Here is a 9,996-nt window from a genome sequence, read left to right on the forward strand (position 1 = left end):
CCTGTCTCCTATGGTGAGGAGCCGTGTCTTTACAGACACGGCTGTTGGGGCGGGGCCAGTGCAACTGGATGATGGGGTTTCTGGATTCAGTTACTTATTCCATAGCACTTTTGCTAGGTGGAGCGCTGGAATAATGACAGTGGTGTGTGTGTGTGTGTGTGTGTGTGTGCGTGTGTGTGCGCGTGTGTTAGACAAGTAAAAGGCTCAGATGCTGTACGGGCAATGCCAGTGAGACACAGGAACACATGTTGATTCGGAGCCCAGAAGAGGGAGAGCGCGTCTGCTGAGATCATCAGGACGGGAGTGTTCCGCTTCCTCCAACTCCAGAACATTTAGTGTCCTGGATAAACCACCCCCTGGGGAACCCTATGTGACGGAACCGAGTGCTCAGATCTGAGGTCAGGAGGGGGAACTCAGCCCTGGGGGTGGCAACGGAGCTGGACTTGTTGAGTCAACAAATGTTTGTTGAATTCTGGGTGTTTATGATGAAAACAGACCCTGGCTGATGTCACTGGGCCTGTGGTTAAATGCAAAGCCTTGTGTCTCAAAGGCAGGACCTCAATTTTATGTACTAGGTAGTGGAGAGGGGACAGGCCTTTAAAAAGGCGTAAATACTGTGTTAAGTGAAGTAAATCAGGTACCCTACTTTACTTTTTATTTTTTTTGGTTTTCTTCCGGTACCGGGAATCGAACTCAGGACCTTACGCTTGCCAGGCAGGCGCTGTGCCGCAGAGCTAAATCCCCAGCCCCCAGGGACCCTAGTTTAGATAGCACATGATTTCTCTTATGTGAGAAACCCAAAATATACATAGAGAGCAAAGTAAGAGATAGACAATAGGGAGTAGGAGGGTAGATTTTTTTGCACAAGGGAAGGTGATGAAGAGACGGAGGGGGCGGGAGAAGGGAATGAAAAAGAACTACGGTGTGTTGTGTGCATGTGCCAACTGCCTGCATGGAGTGTGAGTATTATGTGCTCTAAACAAGTAAAAATAAAAATTGAAAAAAAAAAAAAAAAACTGCAAACATGTTATGGAAAATCATCAGAGAAAAAAATCCACAACTCAGTACCTCGTCCAACCACTACTGTGATTTCGATGTCCTTTCTCCTAGTCTTTTTTTAGCCCTATACTTTCTTCCACATGTACATGCAAAATGGAAATCATCCTGTCTCCCAGCTTCTGCATTTAAAATAGGCACTGTGCATGTTGCTAAATCTTGTCCCGCCCACTCCTTTATGTACCTGTCACAATGATAGGTTGAAACGCAATCAGTCCCACACCTCTCCCCAGCCCAAACATTCAGCATCTCCCATGGTATAAATAGTGTCCTAAAGCTGGGCATGGTGGTCCACACCTGCCATCCCAGCACTCAGGAGGCTGAGGCAGGAGGATCGCTGTGATGCCAGCTTGGGTTACATAGTTCAAGGTCATCCTGGAATACATAGAGATACTCTGCCTCAAATAAATAAATCAATAAAAAATCAAAAAACATATAGCCGGGTGTGGTGACACATGCTTGTAATCCCAGCGCTTGGGAGGCTGAGGCAGAAGGATCCTTTCAAGTTGAAAGAATCATTGCAAGTTCAAGGCCAGCCTGGGCTACAAAGTGAGCTCAAGGCCAGCCTGAACTGCATAGCGGGACTCTGTCTCAAAAAGACAAAAAAAAAAAAGAAAAACTAAAAATAGTGTCGTATGTTCTCAGCTGCCAGCCTCCTGCTCTTCACCTGCTGCCACTCCTAGTGTCAAATGTAACAACACACACGTGTCACTTCACAACATGCCATGCTTCCCTTATCCGCACTGTCCCCAGAGACCCTCAGTGCCAGGATGAAGGGCTTAGCCGTCCTTCACCCAGCTTGAAGGTTCAGGTGTTGCCCAGTTCCCTACGGCCATGTGACTTACTTAGCGTGTGTTAAGTAAGCTCCTCAGAGTACACGACCTGTTTCAGACGGAGCACACTGTCCAGACCGCAGTCCAGCATCGACCAGCTCTCTCCATTCTGTGTTCCTGCAGCACCTGGCCCACGCTATGTTATTACCATTTATGGCCACGTCAGCCGCATTAGCTCTGAGGCCAGACGTGGTGTGGGTGTTGGGGTCAGGACGCAGTAGACACCCACCCAGTGCTTGCTGGGTGGGGGAAGGAGCATCACGGCATCTGGCTGTGCGGGGCCTCCGGTGGCTCTGTGAAGGAGGAGCAGTAGGTGCCTGGTGTTCCTCAGTACGGAGCCTCGACCGAGAAGCCTGGCGCTGCAGATGCTCCCTGTGGGCCTGCCTCGCCACCCCGCCTTGTCCTGGAGAGTCACCTCTCCTCTCCAGTCCGTGGCCACGTGTCCCGAGTGGGGGCAGATGCGCTCTTGGCGGACCTCACACCGGAAGTGGCTCCACCGCTCCTGTCCTGTTCCCAGGTCGCAGTGGGGGAGAAACAGCGCCAGCAGGGCCCGTAGCTCAGTGCCGGAGCATCTGCCGGCAGATCGGGGGATCCCTGACTCAAACCCGGCTGCCTGCTAGTTTCCTCCACTCATGGGTGGAACCCTTGTTTTGGAGGCAGTAGTGTGTGGTGGTGGGGGGGTGAAAACAGAGAAACAATGGGAGGATCTAAGAAGCTGGAGAAGTGGGTGGTGATGGTAACACAGTCACCGTGTCCACCAGAGGGACCGATACGCTCAGATGGAAAGAAGCAAAGTGTTGTCCCGCCGCGTGTAGCTTGCAGAAGCAGACTGGGAGAAAACGTGATGGCGAACCTTTTAGAGCGTTCAGTGATTCCAACAGCCTGCTGCGGCACGCCTGCCATGGGTGGGCCACCACCGCCCTAGACCCTTCAACTGGGTATGATGACGCAGGCTGAGCCGGCCTCCTCCTCCGCCTGCCGCACCTGCGGGTCTGCTCCCAAGCCCTTCTTGCAACCATCTCTTTCTTTTCCCCATGCTGTGAGCAAAACCAGCAAGCAAACAGTTGCCCTTTGTGGGGCTGCAGTTGAAGTTCAACCTCAAAAGAGGCTGGGCCTGGGGGACAAAGACCTCACCTGACAGCCCGGGGCTAGAACATGATCAGCTGTCCCTTGACAGATTTCACAGTGGGGACAGTTCTCTGACCGTGAGCCCTTTGGCGTGGAGGTGATGCCTGGGGCTCTCAGCATCTGCAGAATGCTCGGTCCAGCCTCTGACCCTCCGCATCCGTCTCCTGCTTGACCCACAGTCTCGCACATCTGGTCCTCTGTCTCGAAGGCCCCGCCCTTCCTGTTCCTCGGGAGCCGTTCCTGGGGGAGGCCCTTCCTGAAGCGGCGACAGGGTGGGCACGTGGCGTTTGCAGGAGCGTGACCTTATAGAAAGCACGAGCCTTTCAGGACGTCCCTGGAAGTGTTGACTTGCGTATCAGCCACCTGGCCTGTGTTCTGCCCTCTGATGAGCAATATGTTCAAAGGAGCATTTCCATTTCCTGCTTGGAGGAAGTGGGCACACTTAGTACAACTGTTTATGTAGGACTCACTTCTCATTCATCATTCGTTCAAAAATATCTGTTGAACAGTAGGTACCAGATTCAGGTTCAGGGCACAGGAAAAGTAAAGCAGGATCCCTGGTGGGAATCTGAGACGCCTGTGTGGTCAGCATTATCACGGCTGCCTCTGCGATCTTGAAGATCAGGAGCTAACCTTCACATTCTATCCTCTGACCTTCTCAAGTCCTTTTTCCATTCCATTTTCCACCACCCATGCCACCCTCGTGTCCTCTCGTCCCTGCCCGGCGTAGATTCCACGGCCCAGGGCTGTCTGACATACTCTTAGCCACTGGGCCTTCTTTGCCTGTATTCTTCTCACCTGGCAGAAATCCAGTGTAGGAGCCAGGCGCGGTGTTGCGTGCCTGTAATCCCAGCCCTCAGGAGGCTGAGACAGGAGGGTCGTGAGTTCGAGCCCAGCCTGAACTACTTAACTGAGACCCTGTCTCAAAAAAAAAAGAGTATTTAGAAAACAGAGCCAAGATGTCAACCACCTCACCTCTCCCATGGGTTCCAGCAGCTCAGGCTCCATCTGCACTCACGAGAACTGTTACCCGGTGTCCCTCTGTGCTCCAAGCACAGCCCCAGCCTTCCTGAGCTCACGCTCACCCTCTGTCTCCTCCAGGAACCGCTGTGATGACATCTTTTCTCACCTGGCTCGTTTTCTCCCTCTCCCAGGATGATTACCACAGGCGTACAGAGGAGCCTTGACACTGCCTGTCTTTGAAAGTGCGCTTCATCCCATGGCCGCTCCAGTTTCTGCCCAATTTCTCTGCTCTCCTTTCCCAGAAAAGCTATTCAAAGGAATCATCTGCCCTCCCGGACTCCAACCCGACGCCAATCCAGCTTTCATTTTACCTGATCCCTGGAAACAGCCTTTATCGAGGTCACCTGTGACCTATATTTCCTAGTGCTTTGTCACTGCCAGAGATCAGTTCTCTCCCTTTTGCCCGGGGCTGGGGCGCAAACCCAGGGCCTGGGGCCTGCTTGGCAAGGGCTCTGCCTCTGGGCCAGCCGCGCCCCTCTCCTGGCTTGGTCTCTCGTGCTTTTTGCAATCTGCACGTGAGGCTCCGTCAGGCTCAGACCCTGCTCATCCTTGAGTGGTCAGGGTCCTCTAAGTCAAAGGCCCAGGTGGAGCGAGTGTTGACATTCTCGGGTGGGGCCCAGTGAAGTGTCCCACACGAGTGTTCTCAGCACAGATCTGCTGCTGCAGGCACCATGGGTGCCCGGGCCGAGTGTGAGGATGGAGGGAGGTGTGGCCGAGGACCCAGGGAGCCAGGGGACAAAGTGACCAGGTGGCATCGCCATAGAGGCAGTGACATACGCATACCAGACTTGTCAGTGAAGACAATTCGATACGCAGCTCTCAACACTGCCGACAAACTGTTAGACATTTAAAAATTTTAAAAACAGTCCCACATGAGCAGCCGCAGCTTTTGGATAGACTCATCATTCAGCAAATGCTCCCCAAAATAGAAAGCACTGGGAACCACCCAGCTGTCCAGTCCTGGGAGTCATAGTGCGTCAAAGCCTTTACACAGTGGGCCTCCCTGTCTTCCTGGCCAGCTTCTCCCCTGGCCCCTGCAGGGGGTTCCAGGGCCCAGAAATGGGCAGGAGTGATTTTCATGTTTATTGCTGATTCCGAAGTCCAGGAGCAAGTGAGGGAGACAGGTAGAGACTGACCTTGCCCAATAGGAAGAGAAATAGTGGGTGCCAGTATGGATCTAAGAGAGCGTGCAAATGCCCTGGGGACATCACCTTCAGTCCATCACCTTCTCAGAGGTCACTGAGGCAAACAATTTCTTCACACAGGTGGACTTTTCTAGCATCTGCAGTTGGTGACACTTTTAACCAGCAGTAGAATAGCTGGGTCATCTGGTAGGTGGATGCTTCACTTTTTGAGAAACTATCAAACTGTATTCCAGATTCCAAAGGAGTCATGGCATTTTACATTTCCACTTGCAATGTATGAGAATTCTACTTGTTCCACATCCTCGCCAGCACTTGTTATGGTTGGTTTGTCTAATTTCCAGGTCCTATAGGACCCCAAGAGATAGCTAAGAAAGCCAAGATGGAAGTGGTCAGTTGGGACGTCTGGGTAGCAACACGCAAGAAGGCCAGTAAGAGCTGACCAGGAGGCAGAGAGGCTGCAGCAGGTCAGAGGCAGGGTGGCCAGGGTCAGAGGGCTGAGTCAGAGCTCATGATGGGGTGGCGCATTTCAGAGTTTGATGCTTTGGAGGTGGGGCAGTTTCTAGTGCTGCCCAGGTCCCAGATGTCCTCTGGCAAAATGGACCTGAGGTCAAGGCACTGAGGGACCAGGGATGGGGGAGCGTGACTAGGGACTCGGGCCAGGGAAGAGGAGAAGACGAGCAGTGACTGCAATCAGCAGGGCTGGAGAGGGCGTCCTGGGGGCTGGACCACACCGGCCGTGAGCCTGGGGAGGGGTGGCGCAGGTGTGCGAACAGACGTTAGGGAAGGACAGACAGCAGGGAAATAGCAGGTGGGAGCTGGGCAAGGGGAGCAGCTGTGTATGGACTGATAAATGGCAAACTGGTTGCTGCTGTCAACTTTACAGCAGGCCTCTGGGTGCTGGGGTGGGAGCCGTGGGGGAGGGCCATCAGATCCCAGAGGTGGGTGTGGACAGTGTGCATAGTAGGCAGCTGGGAGATGAGGCTTTAGATCTCAGAACTGCCAGACGGTGGGCTGGAGTGACTCAGAAGTGCTGAACGCTCCGGTCTTCCGCCGGGGAACACCGCTGAGCCAGGAGCTGCTGAAACCCCCGCCAGGCATGACAGCAAATGTTCTGTGCTGCTGCCAGCAGCTAGGGATGGAGGGCGAGTGAAAGGGAGGCCATAGGGTTGGGGAGACTTCGGGAGACGAGAGGGAGCTGTGTCCCCACCCTCCACCTTCCCGGTCCAGGTAAGATGTTACTCCCATGAACATTCAGGCAGCTCTTGATCGGCTTTGTGTCTCCTAGCTTGCCAGCTAGCTGTTCTCAAATTAAATGGAACTGTACCATACGTGCTTTATTTTTCAGTCTGACTTCTTTCACTCAAGGTAACTATTTGAGGTCAAGGTAGCTACTGTGTGTGCCAATAATTTATTCATTTTTCTCCATTGCATGCCTGTGCCAGGGTATGCTTACTCTCTCACCTGCTGATAATGTTCCTGTGTGTTTGGCATATATGTATCTGTATAGGTATATGTATATAATTTTTTGGTGTTTAGCTTTAATAAAGTTGCTGTGAATATTTGTGCGCAAGCAGCAGGACATGAGCTTTCATTTCTCTTGGGTAGATACTTAGCTATGGAATAGCTAGGTCATCTGGTAGGTGGATGTTTACCTTTTTTAAAATTGTTTTTACTTTTTTTTTGGATGTTTACCTTTTTGAGAAACTGCCAAATAGTATCCCAAAGAGGTCATGGCATTTTACATTTCCACTTGCAATATATAAAGATTATACTGGTTCCACATCCTCACCAGGACTTGTTATGGTTGGTCTTTCTAATGTACGTTCTGATGTCATGGAGTAGTATCTCATTGTGGTTTTAGTTTGTATTTCCCTAATTGCTAATGATGTCTACTGTATCTTTATGTGCTTATTACCGTCATATATAATCTTTGGTGAAGTGCTTGCTCCATTTAAAAATCTGGGTTGATTGTTTTCTTATGACTGAGTCTTGAGAGTTCTTGTTTGCAAATGTTTTCCCCTAGTCTGTGACTTGTCTGTCTAGTCTCTCAACAATATCTTTCAAAATGCAGATGTTCTTAATTTTGACAAAGTCTGTTTTATCAGTTGAGCTTTTAATGTCGTATCTAAGACATTTTCCCTAACTCAAAATCGTACCCCCAACCTTCAGCCTCAGAAAGATTTCTAATTTTCTGAGGCCACTGGGAATTTATGAGATGTGGTCAGTAAAGCTATTTCTGTCTCACATGGTGATGATGCAGAAGTCGCAAGCTAAGCAGCCGTAAGGACAGCCACCCTTGGGCTTGGTGTGTAGTGATGGGTGGTGACCCTGTGGCTTCTTTCCTGCTAACAACAATTGACTGAAGATGTCAGAGCACTGTCCCCTCCCCAGCCTGTGCCTCTGGGGTCCCACCCCTTCCATGGCTGGTGTCTATGAAGTTTAGGGTTCGGTGTCAGCTTGACTGGTTTTGGAATCCACCAAGGGGATTGGTAGAGCACACCTCTGGGTATGTCTCAGTGCATCGTGGAGGGCGACACTGGGTGCTATAAATGGTCGCTGCCTCCTTCCTTTCTGACACTGTTCCCTGCTCTGCTTCCTGGCTGCCACGAACGAAGTAGCTTTGCTCCACCGTGCGCTTCTGCCATGATGTTCCTGCCGTGGAGCAGCTAACCATAGACTGAACCCTCTGAAGCTGAACCCTCTGAACCTCTCCTCCTTTAACCTGTGAGTGGTGAATATTGTGCCCTGCAGTTGGAAAGTTAATATAGTATCCTCACTCTCCCCTTTCTGTCTTACCTCCCAGGGGCTCAGGCTCACCTCTCCCTCAGGTGGTGTTAGCTTCTTCTGCATCCCTGGCCCTCAGAACCTTAGACACACCAACTACTTCAGCTCCTCAGGCTTTTCTGAGACAGGGTTTTGCTATGTAGCCTAGGATGTTCTTAACCTCATGGAGATCCTCCTGCTTCAGCCTCCCAAGTGCTGGAATTATAGGTGAGTGCCACCGTGTCCAGCCAGTTTTCTTCCTAGGATGGCACGTGGAGCTGTTTGCCTGTGTCTCCACAGTGCTGAGAGGGTAGGGGGAGTGGATGACACCCATGGTGGGAGGGGAGGAAGCAGCCTCCTGTGCTTGAGGTTGAAGCTCTGGCCAGGCTTGTGCCCTAGTCCTGCCCCCGTATCTGTTCAGTGACCCCAGAACCCAACTAAAGGGACAGGGATGGGACCCAGAGATCCACTGATCTGGGAAAGCCAGTGCCTGACCCGTGCCTGGCAGATGGATAGGGCGGCAAGGTGAGATGTGATGTGCTTGTACACAGCAGGTGTACTAGTGCTTGTGGGTCGGGAGTGGGGCGTGGCAGCAAATGACAGGCTGCCGTGGGTGCACTGCCGTGGCTGGAACGCGGAGCTTGGCTGTGGCAGCCCAGTACAGCGGGTGGGTGCACAGCTCAGGGATGAGGGCAGAAAAATAGGCTGGGGCATAGCTCAGGGGCAGAGCACTTGACTGCAGACCAAGAGGCCCTGGGTTCAAATGCAGATGCTCCCTACTGGGCTCACTTCTACGTTCCTCGGGGCTCCTGTGAAGGCTCCTGCCACCTCTGTATCAGGTCTTGGCTCACAGGTTTGTCTGCTACTGGGACTGAGACTCTGAGGAGAACGGCTGTTGTCGCACCAGTGTCTGTGCCCTCCACAGGGGGCGCTGGAGCGCACCTGACAGGTTCCACTAGCGGCTGTGGAGAGAGTGAGTGATGGAGTGAAGTAGCCAGGGCCCTCCCCAGGCCTTGGGCCGTCGGGCAGCGGTTCCCAGGCTGCGGTGAGGGGAAGAGCGGCCAGCCAGCAGCTCTTGTGCTGGTCACCGTGTGTGTGCTTAGGGGCAACACCAGAGCCAGATGCTTGGAGAATGCAAGTGAAGGAGACTACTATCATCCCTGGCCTAGAATTAGTTCTATAACATGAGTTTTAAATAAAACATTCACTCCATAATCAAGGATACCCATGTATACAAGGAAACAAAAAACTACGAGTGGGCGTGGAGCTTAGCGTTACACTGATGGCCTAGCATGCTCGAGGCCCTGGTTTGACCTCTAGAACCACCAAAAATGTTTTTAAATAAATAAAATAAAATAAAATAAAACTACTAGAAACACACGGTAGTGGGATCATGCCGTTGGACCAAGCTTAAAAATTTCACGGAGAAATTGGAAATCATAAAAAGCAACCAAAGAAATCTGAAAAGAGGACAACCTAGAAATTTTGTATTTAAAAACACAATAAGTAGAATTGAAAATTCAAAGGTACGTCTGTGTTATACTTAGTGAATAGATTACAGAGAAAGATCAATAAACATTGGATGGAAAAGTATCCATCAGAAAGTACAGAGAGAAGAAAGCACGGCAGGCAGAGGAGGGAAGTACTACATCTACAAGGTACAGCGAGAAGGTCCAGTGAACACGTAAAGTCCTTGGAGGAGAAATGAGAGAGAGCGAGCAGACGCAATTCGAGGATAACAGCTGAGAGCATTGATCAAATAATGACCGGCATTGACCCTTACATGCAATGACCCCAACGAGTCTCCACATCATAGACAAATTGAATCCATTCCTAGCGGAACCGAAGTAGACTTGCAGAAAATCAGAGATAACGCGAAACTCTTAAAAATGCTATGAAAAAAATATGCCAGGGATCATGGTACACGCCTGTCATCCCAGCACTCAGGAGGCTGAGGCAGGAGGATCACTGTGAGTTTGAAGCCAGCTTGAACTGCATAGCAAGATCCTATCTCAAACACACACACACACACACACACACACACACAC

This window comes from Chinchilla lanigera, unplaced genomic scaffold (assembly GCF_000276665.1).
Source record: "Chinchilla lanigera isolate Chin_1 unplaced genomic scaffold, ChiLan1.0 scaffold00090, whole genome shotgun sequence".
NCBI lineage: Eukaryota > Metazoa > Chordata > Mammalia > Rodentia > Chinchillidae > Chinchilla > Chinchilla lanigera.